The sequence below is a fragment of the Panthera onca genome, chromosome A3 (genome assembly GCF_046562875.1).
Source record: "Panthera onca isolate mPanOnc1 chromosome A3, mPanOnc1 haplotype 2, whole genome shotgun sequence".
NCBI lineage: Eukaryota > Metazoa > Chordata > Mammalia > Carnivora > Felidae > Panthera > Panthera onca.
Window position 1 is genome coordinate 48,675,076 of NC_138341.1, and position 15,408 is coordinate 48,690,483.

The 15,408-nt window shown below is 43.1% G+C and overlaps 1 long non-coding RNA gene across 2 annotated transcripts in view; it reads right to left on the bottom strand.

Moving 5' to 3' along the window:
* Positions 1 to 7,191: 7,191 nt before the first annotated feature.
* The window catches only part of LOC144615942 (uncharacterized), a 33,431-nt gene continuing 25,214 nt past the window's right edge, over positions 7,192 to 15,408 (bottom strand). For both annotated transcript variants that reach the window (XR_013554688.2, XR_013554687.2), the window contains one exon: positions 7,192 to 9,815. This is a non-coding gene — a long non-coding RNA (uncharacterized LOC144615942). The remainder of the gene's footprint in view (positions 9,816 to 15,408) is intronic.

The following is a 15,408-nucleotide window of genomic DNA, read 5'->3' on the forward strand; positions in this document are numbered from 1 at the left end:
TAATCAGTGCGACGAGGTCGGGACTTCTTGAGATAGGACGGCGGCTGCTATGGGACAAATCAACCAAGAGCTTTTTTTTGTTTTGGTTTGGTTTTTCCTCTGTTCCTTTTCATCTCCACTTCCCCCAGTAACCCTCAACCCTGGCCTAAGTATTTTAGAGAAAGTGTATATTTCTCTAGTTCCCCCACAGTGTGCCAAGTTTTACCCCTCCATAGGAACACTTTCCTCCCTCTGTGAATCAATTCTATCTTCACTTTCTCAGGCTTCGCTACATCAAAACCCCGGTATAGGCTCTTATCCTTACTAGGTACTTTCCATTAGCACCTCTGATATCGTTTGCAATTCTATTTTTAATTTAATTTAATTTAGAATTACTTGTGTAATTATTGGATTATTGTAATTATTGTCTAGCGCAGAAAGTGCATGGACTAGGTCATGTTTTGCTCACCATTTTATCCCAGCACCTACCAGTTATCTGGCCCTCACTCTTTGTTGAATGCAAGAAAAAGAAAAGAAAATAGTTCCTGATGCAGTTGGCACAGGGTCCCTGAGACTCCAGAGAGCATGCTAAAATTGACTTTGGGCTGGGCAATGTGGCTGGGATAGGTGGCAGAAATGAAACTCAAAAGGGTTAGGTTATAAGTCCTGCTGAGAAATTTGGAATTTGTACCCTTGACAATGGTGAGCCACTGGAAGGACTTCACACTCAGAGTAATGTGATTATTAATTACTTATTGGTCATTCCAGTTGAATTAATGTCCCAAACCATCTCAGACTCACCATGTTCATGTTGAATGCATTACATTTACTTCCAAACCCCCTCCCCAGTGTTGGCTATCTCAAGTGATGGCTTCAACATACAATCTGTTGCTTAATGCCAAATATCTTGGTGTCTCCCTGTCTCTCAGGTAAAGTTCCTTAAACTATATGTAGTACCATAAATTATCTCAAGAATCCTTATACTTTCTCATCCTGTCACCCATTATCACTAACCCAGATCACCATCCTGCCTCCTCAGGATCACTGCAAACCACTGTACCTGCCTTCTCATTGGTCTTCCTGCCTCCAGGTCCCTCCAGTTCTTCTCCACGTAGCAACCCAAAAGGTGGCTCAGACATACATACCTCATCCATTGCCTTGCCCCAGTTTAAAGTCTTCCATAGTTTTTTGGTGACCCTGGGATTAAAATCAAATGCCCAAAAAGAAAACAACCTCCTCCAAAAAAATTAAATTAAATTAAATTTAATTTAAAAAATAAAAAAAAAAAAAACCACTACAGCCTGCCCCCCATGACTCTATTTTGCCATCTTAAAGATACATGAACTATTACATCAGCCTGAGAAAGAAGGCCATGTTTTGAGGACAGAATTCAAAATGTCATGAGGAGAGACAAGGTTTTCTAATTTAATTCCAACGTCCTTGATTAGAATGGAATTTGTTCTATAATAACAAGGAATTACACAACCAAAGTTTCAGATTAGCTAAATTTTAGACTTTTTCTACCCACCCAAAAAGGAGACTTCAAACGTTTAAGAGAAGAGGAAGAAGGGAGGAGAGACAAACATAATTGTGACTGGTACTGGTGACAAATTTTCTGGGCCAACTAAGCCCCAAACAGCTTGATCATCACTCTTGCTGGGACAGGGCCTCTGGATAGGGGCAGAGAAATGACAGACAGACTTTTACAGGAAGAGGGCAGGACTTTGTGAACATTTCTCAGTCATTCCTGATGTCCCACCCTTCTGAGGATGAAAAAATTATTTTGTAGAGCCTTACAAAACGAGAAGAATGAGCTTGAAGAATCTTATCTTCTCCCATATTCCTGCTTACCTCAAATCCATTCAGTTCACTCTGACATTATCGTAAAGAACAAGCTGTAGTTTTAATTTTTCCACCAAACAACTACAAAGAGCAAAATTGAAGAGCACAGAGATACTTTAACTATTTTGTGGGCTGCTTATAGAACTTTAGATATATTACTTCTATATTTTACACTCACAGAAAGGAGAGCATGAACAACATTACATGGTGTGCAGCCAAGTAAAGAAAGTGCTCCAGGAAAATGCCCCACTTCAAGTTATTGCTCCTTATTTCATCCTCTGTGCCTAGCACAGTGCCTGATACTCAATAAATATTTCCAAATAAAATTAGAAAGATCAGTGTAGGTGCACCTTAGAAATGAATAGGAGGCAGGGAACTACTCCAAAAGAGAGATCTTGCTAACCAAAGCAAACCAAACACAAAACAAGTTTTCAACGTGTGGTCCTTGGATCAGCAGCAGCAGCATCACCTGGGAACAGGTTAAAAATGCAGACTCTCAAGCCCCACCCTAAACCTACTGAGTCGTAAACTCTGGGGGTGGAGCCCAGCAATCTGTGCTTTAAGGAATCTTCCACGTGAGCCTGATGATTCTTCAAGTATGAGAACCATCAGTGTAGAGGCAGGGGAGATAGGAAAAGGCGGTTAGGAAAGCAAATTCAGGCAAAACAAGGTTCCGACATGTATTAGCTGTGAGACTTTAAGCATCTTCTCTCTGCCCTCATTTCCTTCTTGGTACTAGGATATAAGTATACCTACCTCACCTGGTTGCTATATGGAGTTAATTCAGATAATCCATAAATAAAGTTCTTAGGTAGATGTCTGGATCACAATACGTTCTTAATTAGCGTTAAACTTACTTTAAAGATGCAAAACAGCTCCTAGACCAACAAGAAGAGACTATAAGCTAATCCATGTATTAACTCACCCAAAGAAAAAAATCTTTTCATCCAAAGAGGGGTTGGTCATCATGGTTGCCTAGAAAACCAGAGTCATAACACAAGATGTTGGCCAGTCACTGCCCACAAAAGGAAGGAGCTTTCACCAAGCGATTTGGGGAAATTCCAGGTCCATTGATGGGGTTCATCTTGGGGTAAAGATAGACTCATGGGGCTGTAACCAACATTTGTGGAGTTGTTTGGCTCCACTGATGAAATTATTCCTAGTATGAGGTGATCCCTTAGACTATTGCCATGAAACATTGCAAACCTATGCTTAACTACCTTTGTTCTGATTCTATGTTTATCAAGCAAGTCTCTCATTCTTATCTGATATGAAATTATGCCTTCAGAGAGAGAAAGTGCTTGTCATAGAGATGTAAGTATTCTGGTATGCTGGCCAGCATGATTTTTTGTCTCATTATAATTTAATAACTAGCCTTCGGTGTTGTCATAGAAGTCTCATAGATCTAGTTCATGTGAGTCTGACTAAAGATGAATCTGTTATGCTGAGCTGACGAATCTATTTCTGGTCTTCCAAGGCAGAGGGCAGACCCAGGGCCATGAAAAATCCTCCAAAGCAAGCATATTACATATGAAGTCTTGTGGCATTTTCTGCCTGGATAAAATACCTTGATATTACCTCAAAATCACACACACACACACACACACACACACACACACACCCTTTATTAGCTATCTATTTCTGGGTGAGAAATTACTCCAAAATTAGCAGCTTACAACAACAAACATTTATTGTGTCACAGTTCTGTGGGTCAGGAATCCAGGGGTGGCTGAGCTGGGTGATTCTGACGCAGGGTCTCTCTTCAGGCTGCGATCAAGTTGTGGGCTGGGGTGGGTCATCTCAAAGCTCACCTAAGACGAGATCCACTTTCAAGCTCTCTCACGTGTCTGGTGGCAGGTCTTGCTGGCTGTTGGCTGGAGACATCAGTTGCCTACCACAAGGGCCTTTCCATAGGGCATAATCTTTTTTTTTTTTTTTTAATTTTTTTAACGTTTTATTTTTGAGACAGAGACAGAGCATGAACGGGGGAGGGGCAGAGAGAGAGAGGGAGACACAGAATCGGAAGCAGGCTCCAGGCTCTGAGCCATCAGCCCAGAGCCCGACGCGGGGCTCGAACTCACAGACCGCGAGATCGTGACCTGAGCTGAAGTCGGCCGCTTAACCGACTGAGCCACCCAGGCGCCCCCCATAGGGCATAATCTGATGGCAGCTTCCCCGAGAGTGAGCTAGCAAGAGACAGAAAGCGAGTGGGGCAGAAGACACAGTCTTTTTGTTATCTAATTTAGAAGTGACATCCCTTCATTATTGCCATGTTCTACTCATTAGAAACAAGTCATTAGGTCCAGCTCACACTCAGGGAGAGAGGACCACAGGATCATAAATACTAGGAAGCAGGAATTATTGGAGGCCACCTTAGAAGTTACCCACCAGAGAGCCATTTTTGTATTCAAATGTGTGTAAGTTTAATATTTGTCTTCTATAAGCAGCTCAGTATTGCCTCTCAACAGAGCCTGCTCCACTGGGTCATGGAATAGAAACGTGGAGAAAGATCCCACCCTGTCTTCTGTACATGTCCCGCAATTGTCCTTCCTTGTTGCCTCCTCTAACGTCTTCCCTTCATAGATATAATCACACGTGGTAGTCAAATATTTAAGTCTTATGGCAGGGGCATCACCCAGTCAGAATGGACCTGCCAATTCTTTCACATACCTGCTGCCCCTCTCAGCCTATTATCAATCACTCTATAACAAAAGCTATGTAAACGTATGACCTTGAAAAAATCTTTGGAAAAAGGATATACTCAGGCAGAGTGTCTTCTGCTTTCCAAATCTGAATTAGCTTTTCAGATTGTGCTGGGGCCAGGGGTAGCATGAGCAGCAGATTCTGGGCTATCTCAGCTCAACCAAAGAAAGCAGTTCCATGGTTTATCTGTTCTGTGAACTAGACTTCCACAGTAAGATTATGTTTCCAAAAAAGGTAGCAAGGCTAAGCATGTTTGAATCCACTGAGTTGCACACATTAATTGATGCTGAGAGCTGAGACCTCCTGCATCAACAGAAACTGAACAGAAGAAAAGACTGCAAACTAACAACTTTACTGTGTGCTTCAGAAAACTGTTGTTCACGGAGTTACCTGGGTGGCTTGCTCCCTGGTCAAACAGCTGTCTTATCAAGAAGGCAGTTTGTTCACTGACCCAGTAAGTCACTTCTCAGGAGGAGGTTTTGCTCATAAAAGCGTGCCTTCAGACCCTCACCTTGTCATGTCCACTAATCCTAAACTACTATGCCAGCTAGTTTCCTGCCTTGGAAAACCCACCTTAAATCATGAGAGCTTAGACTCCAAAATTCTGTAAGTACCTTCGACCTACTTTCCCCTTTGACTCTATCAAGGTGGTGTTTCCCCTTGCTGCAATAAGTAATAATCAGCTTTGCTTGGTCAAGAGGTTTTTATGTTGGTCTCTGTGCAGAGTCAACAGTTGACCATCGATTCGTTCAGCAAATATTTAGTAAGCCCTACTAGGTGCCAGGCACTATTCTAGGTACTTATCACATATCAATAAGCCAAACAGGGGGCGCCTGGGTGGCGCAGTCGGTTAAGCGTCCGACTTCAGCCAGGTCACGATCTCGCGGTCCGTGAGTTTGAGCCCCGCGTCAGGCTCTGGGCTGATGGCTTGGAGCCTGTTTCCGATTCTGTGTCTCCCTCTCTCTCTGACCCTCCCCTGTTCATGCTCTGTCTCTCTCTGTCCCAAAAATAAATTAGAAACGTTGAAAAAAAAATTAAAAAAAAAAAAAAATAAGCCAAACAGGTGAGAAACTCCCTACCTCGTGGAACTTACACTCTAATGGGAATAAACACAATAAACCAAACCTAAGTGTGGAAATATAACTCTATTATGCACTACATTCTGATCAGTTCTCTGAAAGGAAACAAAGCAGGAAGGAACAGGCACAGTGGCACCTGCAGTGGTTCAATTTAAAAAAAAAACAACTTTTTTTACGTTTCTTTATTTTTGAGAGACAGAGTGTGAGTGGGGAGGGGCAGAGAGAGAGGGAGGCAGAGAATCCAAAGCAGGCTCCAGGCTCTGAGCTGTCAGCACAGAGCTTGATGTGGGGCTCAAACCCACGAACCGTGAGATCATGACCTGAGCTGAAGTCGGATGCTTAACCAGCTGAGATACCCAGGTGCCCCTGCAGTGGTTCAATTTTAAGTGAGATGGTTTACAGTTCACCAAGAAGGTAAATATTGAACAAAGACCTGAAGGAGTTGAGGGAATGAGCCATGTGGCTATGTGGGTGTCTAGAAGAGGAGTTTCCCAGTGTTAGAAAACAGCAAACACAAGGGCCCGGAGCTGAGAGGGTCCCTGCTCTGGACAGTGCAGAGGGGAACAGCAAAGAGGCCAGCGTGCCTGAGTGGATAGAGTTCAGGAGACGAGGTCTGAGAGAGAATGGGAAACCAAATTCTGTCAGACCCTATAAACTTCTGTAAGGACTTTGGTTTTATTCTGCATGAAAAGGACAGCTGCAGAGGCATCTGAGCAGAGGGACCCTGTGTCTCACATTAGCAGGATCGGTCTGGCTGCAGCATAGAGAGACGGAGGCAGAGACAGACGGAGGATGGATGCAGGAAGGATGCAGGGTGGATGCAAGGGGACCAGTTAGGAAGCTACTGAAATAACTCAGATTCTGTGTCTCCCTCTCTCTGCTCCTGACCCACTCTCACTCTGTCTCTTTCTCAAACTTAATCTATGCAAACATGGGGAGGGATGTATGTTCTGAGGAGGAGGGGTTGCCTCTCCAGCAGATGAAAGCTGCTCCACAGGTCTGCTGTCTTGTTTCCCAGGCAGGCAGAGAAGAGCAAGAGGTGCTCTGGAGAGAGTTCTGCAGAGAGGAAACAACCAAAGGAAGGTGTGGTGGCTTGATGGCCCTGGGTCTCCTTGTCTCCTTGTCCCTAAGTCCCCCGATTTCAGTGTATGGAGTCCATTTTAAACTGTGGGTAAAATAAATCAATAGAAATTAAATACAGACATTTGGAAGCTAGTGGAATCAGGTTTTTGGCCAAAAAGACAACATAGCTACCCATTCCCACACTAGACATCTAATTTGTTATCATTTTCTACCACTATTTCTCTGGACTGTGGTGCTTGCTGGTACACAGGAGTTAACATCTGAACATCCTTTCCCTTCTGGTTCAAAACATTGTCTTTGATATTTACTTACTCGCATAACTATGCGAGCCATGCCTGGACTCTTGTTTTAATTTTTTTTCAGCTTTATTGTTTTCAGTAACATACCAATTTGTTTCTTCTCTCTTTCTCTGTGTGTGTGTATGTGTGTGTTTAATTGTGGTAAAACACACATTTTACCATTTTTTTAAGTTTTTATTTTGAGACAGAGAGAGTGAGAGAGAGTGTGAGCAGGGAAGGGACAGAGAGTGAGGGAGAGAGAGAATCCCAAACAGGATCCGCACTGTCAGGGCAGAGTCTGATGTGGGGCTCAATCCCACAAACTATGAGATCATGACCTGAATCAAAATCAAGAGTCTTATGCTTAACCAGCTGAGGCACCCACGTGCCCCAAATTTTGCTATTTTAATTATTTTTATTTAGGGGTGCCTGGGTGGCTCAGCCGGTTAAGCATCCAACTCCAGTTCAGGTCGTGGTCTCACGGTTCATGGGTTTGAGTCCCGCGATGGGCTCTGTGCTGACAGCTCAGAGCCTGGAACCTGCTTCGGATTCTGTGTCTCCCTCTCTCTGCTCCTCCCCCACTCGCACTCTGTCTCTTTCTCAGAAATAATAAACTTTAAAAAATATGTTTATTTATTTAATTCTAGTAAGCTTTACACCCAATGGGGGTCTTGATCTCATGATCCTGAGGTCAAGAATCACATGTTCTACCAACCGAGCCAGCCACACGCCCCTAATTATTTTTAAGTGTACATTTAGTGACAATTCAATTGCAGTGTTGCACAGCCATTACTACTATCCATCTCCAGAACATCATCCCCGATGGAAACTTTGTACCTATTAAACACTCAATCCCCGTCACTCTCTCCCAAGCCTCTGGCAACTTCTACTTTTTTCCATCTATTAATTTGTCTATCCTAGGCACCTTGTTTGCATGGAATCATACAATGTGTAGCCTTTGATGTCTGGCTTTTTTCCCTTAGCAAGATGTTTTCAAGGTTCATCCATGTTGTGGTATGATCAGAATTTCAATCTTTTTAAGGGCTGAATAATATTCCCTCGCGTGTATGCTACATTTTGTATATCCATTCATCTGTTAATGGACATTTGGGCTATTTCCTCTTTTGGGTTATGGTGAATAGTGCTGCTACAAACATTGATGTAAAAGTATCTGAGTTCCTGCTCTCCATTCTTTCGGGGAGTGGAATTGTTACATCATATGATAATACTATGTTTCAGTTTTTGAGGAACCTCCTTTTCACAACTGGCCACAACATTGTACATTCCTACCAACAATGTAGGAGGGTTTCTCTATATCCTCACTAACACTTGTTATTTTCTCTTTCTTTCATTTTTTTTCTTTTTCTGAAAATAGTCATCCTAATAGGTGGAAGTGATAGCTCATTGAGGTTTTGATTTGTATTTCCCTAATGATTATGAGGTTGGGGATCTTTTCGTGTGCTCATTGGTCATTCGTATGTCTTCTTTAGAGAAATGTCTACTCAAGTTATTTGCTCATTTAAAAATTGGATTGGTTGTTTTGCTGTTGAGTTGTAGGAGTTCTTCATATATGCTGGATATTAATCTTCTATCAGATATATATGTTTTGCAAATAGTTTCTCCCATTCTATAGGTTGGCTTTTTGCCATCTTGATAGTTCCTTTTGCTGCACCAAAGTTTTTAATTTTGAAGAAGTCCAATTGATTTTGTCTTTTGTTGACTATGCTTTTGGTGTCACATCCCACAAATCATTGTCAAATCCAGTATCATAATGGGTTTCTCCTATGTTTTCTTCTAAGAGTCTTATAGTTTTAGCTCTTAAGTGTAGGTCTTTAATCTATTTTGAGTTAAATTTCCTATGGAGTGTAAGGTAAGGGCCCAATTTCATTCTCTTGCATGTGGATATCCAGTTTTCCCAGCACCATTTGTTGAAAAGACTCTCCCTTTCCCCTTGAAAACAAAGGTTCTGTTTGCTATGGGTCTTGTCACAGTTCTTACCAGCAAGTTCACATTCTTCTCCTAACTCTTGTCACACACACAGCCACCGCATACAAACTATCGTGGGGATGTTCTGCAGAATAGCATTACCAGGATAGAGAGGCAAGCTTGTTGGGCAGTAACATGTTCGTGAGAAATGTCCAATCTTTAAGGACCAAAAAGTAATTCTCAACAGGATTCAGGGTACCTTGTTGATCTTTGCTATCCGAAGGGGGTAGAGCCCCCCACTCCATCCTCTTAAGTCAGAGGAATGAAAAAAATTCCCTTCACCAGGAAAATACAAATGAATTTGCTTCCACTGAAAAGATGCATTGCATATAAGATGATGGTTGTGGTGATATTTTTCCAATATGTTACTAATGTTAAGTGATTATTCTTTTAAAAATGTAAAATTGGACTCTCATACAAATATAAAACAAACGCTTGTGAAATGTTCTATGCAGCTCATTAACTAATGAGGAAAACAAGAGGATGTTATATAACCCATCCAGAGGAGACTCAACACTGTCCACGCTTATATTCAGATAAGCAGTGCTGAAGTGAATTCGCAGATAGATGCCACAGGATGATCTCACATTCCTCCCAACCCTATTTGTTTTCCATGGACAAGAGTTACTTGTATTACTATCCATTTTCTATAACTTTCAGAGTTGTAGAATACCACAAAGCAAGGAAGGCTGGAGGTAACACTGATGGGTGAGCTCATTTCAGTCTTTCCAATTTCCCTACAGAAGAAAAGTGTACTTGAACCTATAGTACGTGAGTTTGCATGGTGGGAGATTTCGCTTTTCCCGGAGAATGAAGCTTCTTATTTGACAGCTGCTACTTGTCATGGATGATTTTCTTCTCTTTCCTTGGAATAAATAAGAGGAAGAGAATGGGAGCTGAATGGGTACAACTGGGTTTCTTTCTTTTCTTATTTTATTTGTCAGTTTTCCAATAAAATATTGGATGTTCCAATAAATGCCCTACATGCTATAGCAACCTTACTCCATTGTTTGCTTTAAAAAGTATACATATACATATTTTTTTCTTAAAACATCTCTTTAATGTTTATTTATTTTTGAGAGAGAGACAGAGCACCAGCTGGGGAGGAGCAAAGAGGGAGACACAGAAGCCAAACCAGGCTCCAGGATCTGAGCTGTCAGCACAGAGCCTGATGTGGGGCTTAAACCCATGAACCTTGAGATTACGACCTGAGCCAAAGTCAGTCGCTTAACCACCTGAGCCACCCAGGCACCCCTATCTATGCATTTTCAATTACAAAGTAAAAGCAAAGTTGATAACTCTCATACTCGTTCCTTTTACGTTTTCAGAAGATATTTATCAAGCATCTCCTGTGTTTTAAGAACTATTACAGGCACTAGAGATCCACCAGTGAGCAAAATAAGGCCCCTGCCCTCCTTGAGCTTACATTCTTGTGGGGGCACACAGACAATAGGTGTAATATGACATCAGACAATAGTAAGTGCTCTGAAGGGTAAGAGAATGAAGTGGATAATGTGAGCAGAAAACGGAATGAAGTGAAGGAGGAGGCCACGTGAATACCTGAGAGAGGTTACTAGCACAGGGACAAAAACTTATAGGGACATCAGTAGCCCAGCAAAATCATAGAGGTTCATATTCGTACAGGAACAAACTTTACCTGCGCCCCCACCGTGTATCAGGCACTCTGCTGTGTGCTTACAATACAAACCCTTGGGGAGGCCAGAATATTACTATCACTAAGGATTCCTAAAGAGGAAGGTGTATTTCTGTCAGCTGATTTCTTGTTTCCTCTACCTGCCCCCCCCCCCCCCCCCATCATACATGGGTTTCCAAAATCCAACTTCATTGATTGGCCCTTCTTCTAAAAAGCATTTTCTCTCAGCCTCCACTGTATGCTCTCAGAGAACTTGGTGCATATTTGCATTAAAGCCCGCATTATGCTTGATTATAATAATCTCTTTGTTGTCCATCAGCCTTCCCCACTGGACAGCAAGCACTCCCTAAAAGCAAGCTCATCACTGTATTCACCTCTGCACTTTTGAGGCCCAGCACAAAACCTGGAATATTCTGGCTCTTGATAAGTACAGGCAGAGGGGACAAAAGTAGTGAGAGTTTGTGGTCGGGGGTGGGGGAGGGTCTCACTACTTTTTCATTTCTTCCCTCTAAATCTTCTGGAATAAGTCTATTTTGGCTTTACAAAGGAAAAGCAATCCACTTTATTTCTAAAACATGAATGCTCAGACTATGGCTAGCTCTTCCTTTAGACAGTTTTTCTGCATGACGGCGGAAAAGCAGCAATAGTCTCGAATGAAGCTAATCCAATGACAGAAAATGGTGACAGTAACTCACAGGAAACAATGATAACAATATTCTTATAATGGCCAGAAGATCATGTAATACATTTTATAAAGATTTTCATCCAAATGGCTGGGAGGGGTGGGGGGAGGGAAGTTGCTTGCGAGCTATCTGAAAAACACTGCATTCTGAGGGCCCTGAAAGGCAAAGCTCCACAACATTGATGTTACACTGCCCTCTGGTGGATATGACACCACACAGCAAGGCTGGAAGTTGTAGGTCCACTCCAGTGTTTCTAGAGCTTCCCTTCAGAAGTCTTGTCTTTTTACAATTGAATGGTACTCTCTGCAAATACCCCAGGACATAAGTTGGAGAAGAAATCCTCAAGCAAATATACCAGGTTCTGAAATTCCAGATAGTCCTTTGCTTAATAATCCTATTCTTATTACTAATATGCATAAAACAGTTGATTAAGCCTTCTCACAATATTGTAGGCTGTGTAAATTCTGAAATGATGAGACACCTGAGGCTTGCAGGAAAGCCATGACTGGTCAAAGGTCACACAACACATGTGTTGGATGTTTTACATAGTCACAAGTAAATACTGTGCACCTGCTGTGAGCCAGTCATAAAGATGGGCCTAGAGAAATAGTTTACTCTGAAAAAAGCATGACAGTACAGAATGGAGATTGCTGGGGTGGAGGCGTGCATCTCAGTTGCCATGGCAATCAGAAAAGTGTTTTGTCCAGACTGGGGCAGTTGGGAAAGTTTCCCAGCAGAAAGGAGAATTGCGCTGAGCCCTGAAGATACAATGTATATAACTGAGAACGTCAAAAGACAAGTCAGAAGACTAGAGAAGGATATCCTTCCCTCCCTGACACATGCACAAATAGGAGACTCCAGCTGGGAGATGGATGGATGTAGAATGCTCCTTACTACAGGCAGTGCTGGAGTCTTCACTATATTGGACAAGTTTTCTGGAAAGTTGAGTAACTGCTTTGGGCAATATAAATATATTTTGAAACCAGTAGCCAGTACTTTGAAAATGTGTTACAGATATCCTTATTACCAACATCAGATCTTTATAATATTCCCTCAGATTGTTCCTCCTCTTGGTCCTTTATCTTAGGAAACAGCAAACCAAACCTGACCCCCCTCCCAATGGAGTCCCTAATTATTCCTGTTTCCTATTTTAATAACACTTGGATTAAATGACAGATACTCTTTCAGTGCTTCGTTTCTTTCTCATTTGCCTCCCTCACCAAACTGAGATGTATGACATCAGGGAACAGGCCTGAGCTCTTGGGAAAACACTGCAGACTCAGACTCGGAGCAGCAGAGCTCCACAGCACTGCTGGTTAGGCTGCCCTCTGGTGGACAGGGCACCACACAGCAAGCTGGAAGTTCTCGTTCAGAGAGGAGGATGGGGAGGTGGGTGCAGGGCATGAAGGGATTTGGAAGTCATAATGACTTCCTCTTTGGGAGGAAACTGAGGGGTGTTCAGAGATTTAAAGAAAAAGAATGACAAGGGTTTCATATCCCAGATGAGCACCGTCTCCCCTGGCAACAAAAAAAAAAAAAAACAAGAAAGAAAGACAAGATCAGGTTTGCACTTGAGAAAGGTCTTTGTCACTGCGGAGTCGAGAATGGGCTGCAGCTGCAGTTTAGGGAGATGATTTGATTGAGGTAGGGGCAGTGATCTCAGCAAGACATGCCAGTGCCCTGGGCTCAGGTGGCATCGGAGGGTAAATGAGAAGTGACAGTAGAAATGAGGACAAAGAATCAACAAACCGCGCTGACAGGCAATGGGAGAAGCTCTGACTCCTTCCTGGGCAATTGGGTGGATGGTGGCATCATGTGCTGATAGGAGTTTGAGGTGGGGGGTGGGGAGCTGATTTGGGGGAACAGGCTCAGTATATGTTTTTGAACCATTGACTTTGGGGTGCCTATGTCACACGCAAGCAGAAAAGTCCTCTAGAAAGCTGGGGGGGGGGGGAGCCTGGAGCTCAGGAAAGAGGAGGCAGGGAGTGGGGCGGGGGAGGGACGGGGCTGCAAGAGCCACCGGAACCACGGAGATGAGACCACTCAGGAGGGGCTGGGATGTGAGACGGGAAGAGGGCCTAGGGCAGAGGCCTGGAGAACAGCAACTTCTAAGATTTATGTCGGTGAATGAGCCATCAAGGATCCAGAGAAGGAGCTGCCAGAGACAAAGAAACTTGGACGATGGGCAAGCTGATGGGAGAGAGGAAGTGGTAGGTAGGTCAACGAGTACCAAAGGTCCTGAGATGTCTCCTGAGATGGAGCTGACAACTGGCTCTTGATGCAGTTCCAGAGAGTTGAGTGGTAACCTTAGTGAGCACTGTTTAGTAAGAAGCCCCACCGCGGTTTTAAATTAATACTTTTTAGAAAGCGTATGAGAGTCAAGGGATTGAAAACACTGAGGAGAGATATTACAGAGTAACTTGCTGAGATACAGCTAATTAATCTTAGTGCTTCCTTTTCCCACCCCCACTGGAAGGCAAGCCTCCTTCCTGTGTCTAAAGCTGGGAGATGGCCTCCCCTCCTTCCAACCCCAGGGAAATCCAGAGCTTATGGTTTTAGGACCCTGAGGAGATCATGCTTCTTTCTCCCCGGGGGAGACAAGGGTAGAGACAACTTTGGAGGAGAGGTTGAAGCCTCTGGATCTAGAGAGATTAGCACATTTAGCTGCTACTGAAGAAGGGGGGGCGGCATTTGGAGGAATGCACGGTGCATGGGCAGAATCCCTTGCCCACTCTTAGGCATATAGGAAGCTAGATGAGGAAATCACTACAAGACGCCAGCTATGGGGGCACCTGGGTGGTTCAGTCCATTAAGTGTCAGTCCTTCTGACTTCATCTCAGATCATGATCTTGTGGTTCATGAGTTCAAGCCCTGAGTCAGCTCTGTGCTGACAGCTCAGAGCCTAGAGCCTGCTTCAGATTCTGTGTCTCCCTCTCTCTCAGCCCCACCCCAGCGTGTTCTCTCTCTCTCTCTCTCTAAAAAATAAATAAATATTAAACAAAAACAACCCCCCCCCCCGAAAAAGATGCCAACTATTGAAAGGAGTGGCTGCAGGGATTGGCTCCAGAGTATCCAGAATTAGTTTTACTAGAAAACTGAATTTTGCTGAGATGCTTGAGAAATATATGTTTTCTAATCTGAAAGGCAATAGTCATAAAATGTAATGACTTAGGCTCCCATTTTCTGTCCTAGGTATTTGGGTATTTGTTTATAGAAACATATCAATGCATTTCAGTCGATTTTATTTTTTATTTTTTTGACATTTATTTTTGAGAGAGAGAGAGACTGGCAGAGAGTAAGGGAGACATAGAATTCAAATCAGGCTCTAGGCTCTGAGCTGTCAGCACTGAGCCCAGTGTTCGGCTTGAACTCACCAATGGTGAGATCATGACCTGAGCCGAAGTAGAATGCTTAATTGACTGAGCCACCCAGGCGCCCCTCAATCAGTGTTCACTAGAGAATCAAGAAAGGAAAGTAACAATTTGCTAGAGAAGGATCATTTCTAATTTTATAATAATGTCAATTGGTTTGCTATCACAAAAGTAATACATACTTGAAGGAAGAAGCATTTGATTTTACCCTACTTATAAGCAAATAAGTTAGCCTATTGCTGTTTCTTGGGTACTAGTAGAAAACACAAGACCACTGGCCAGGTGGCAAGGACTTTATTGCTCATGACAGGAAGCAGCATGAGCATGTTTGCAAAAATCTCTTTGCCTCCAGGTCCCACATGGGTGACACCATGGGACAAAAGGGTGGTGCACATGCAGTGGGTTTTCTTTGCATCTGGGGAGCAGTGAACTTGGTAAGGACTCTGCTTTTATAGCAAGCAGTAAACAAGCCTGTTCTTTTTCCTGGTGAGACACAACCTTATCCCTTAAGGCTGCTGACTGCAAACTCAACCTTGAATAAGAATCTGGGCAAAGAGCAGTCAGAGCTCTGCATTCCTGGCAGACCCAGTAAGACATGTAGGAGCTCCAGAGACCTGTGGAGGATTAGCTCTCTCAATAGTACTTGTTATGGGAAAGGTGAAAAAATAAATAACAAATAAAATCTACCCCCACTTATGTTTCCCACCAACTTCATTGTGAATTTAGTTCTACATAATGGATCCAAAGTTG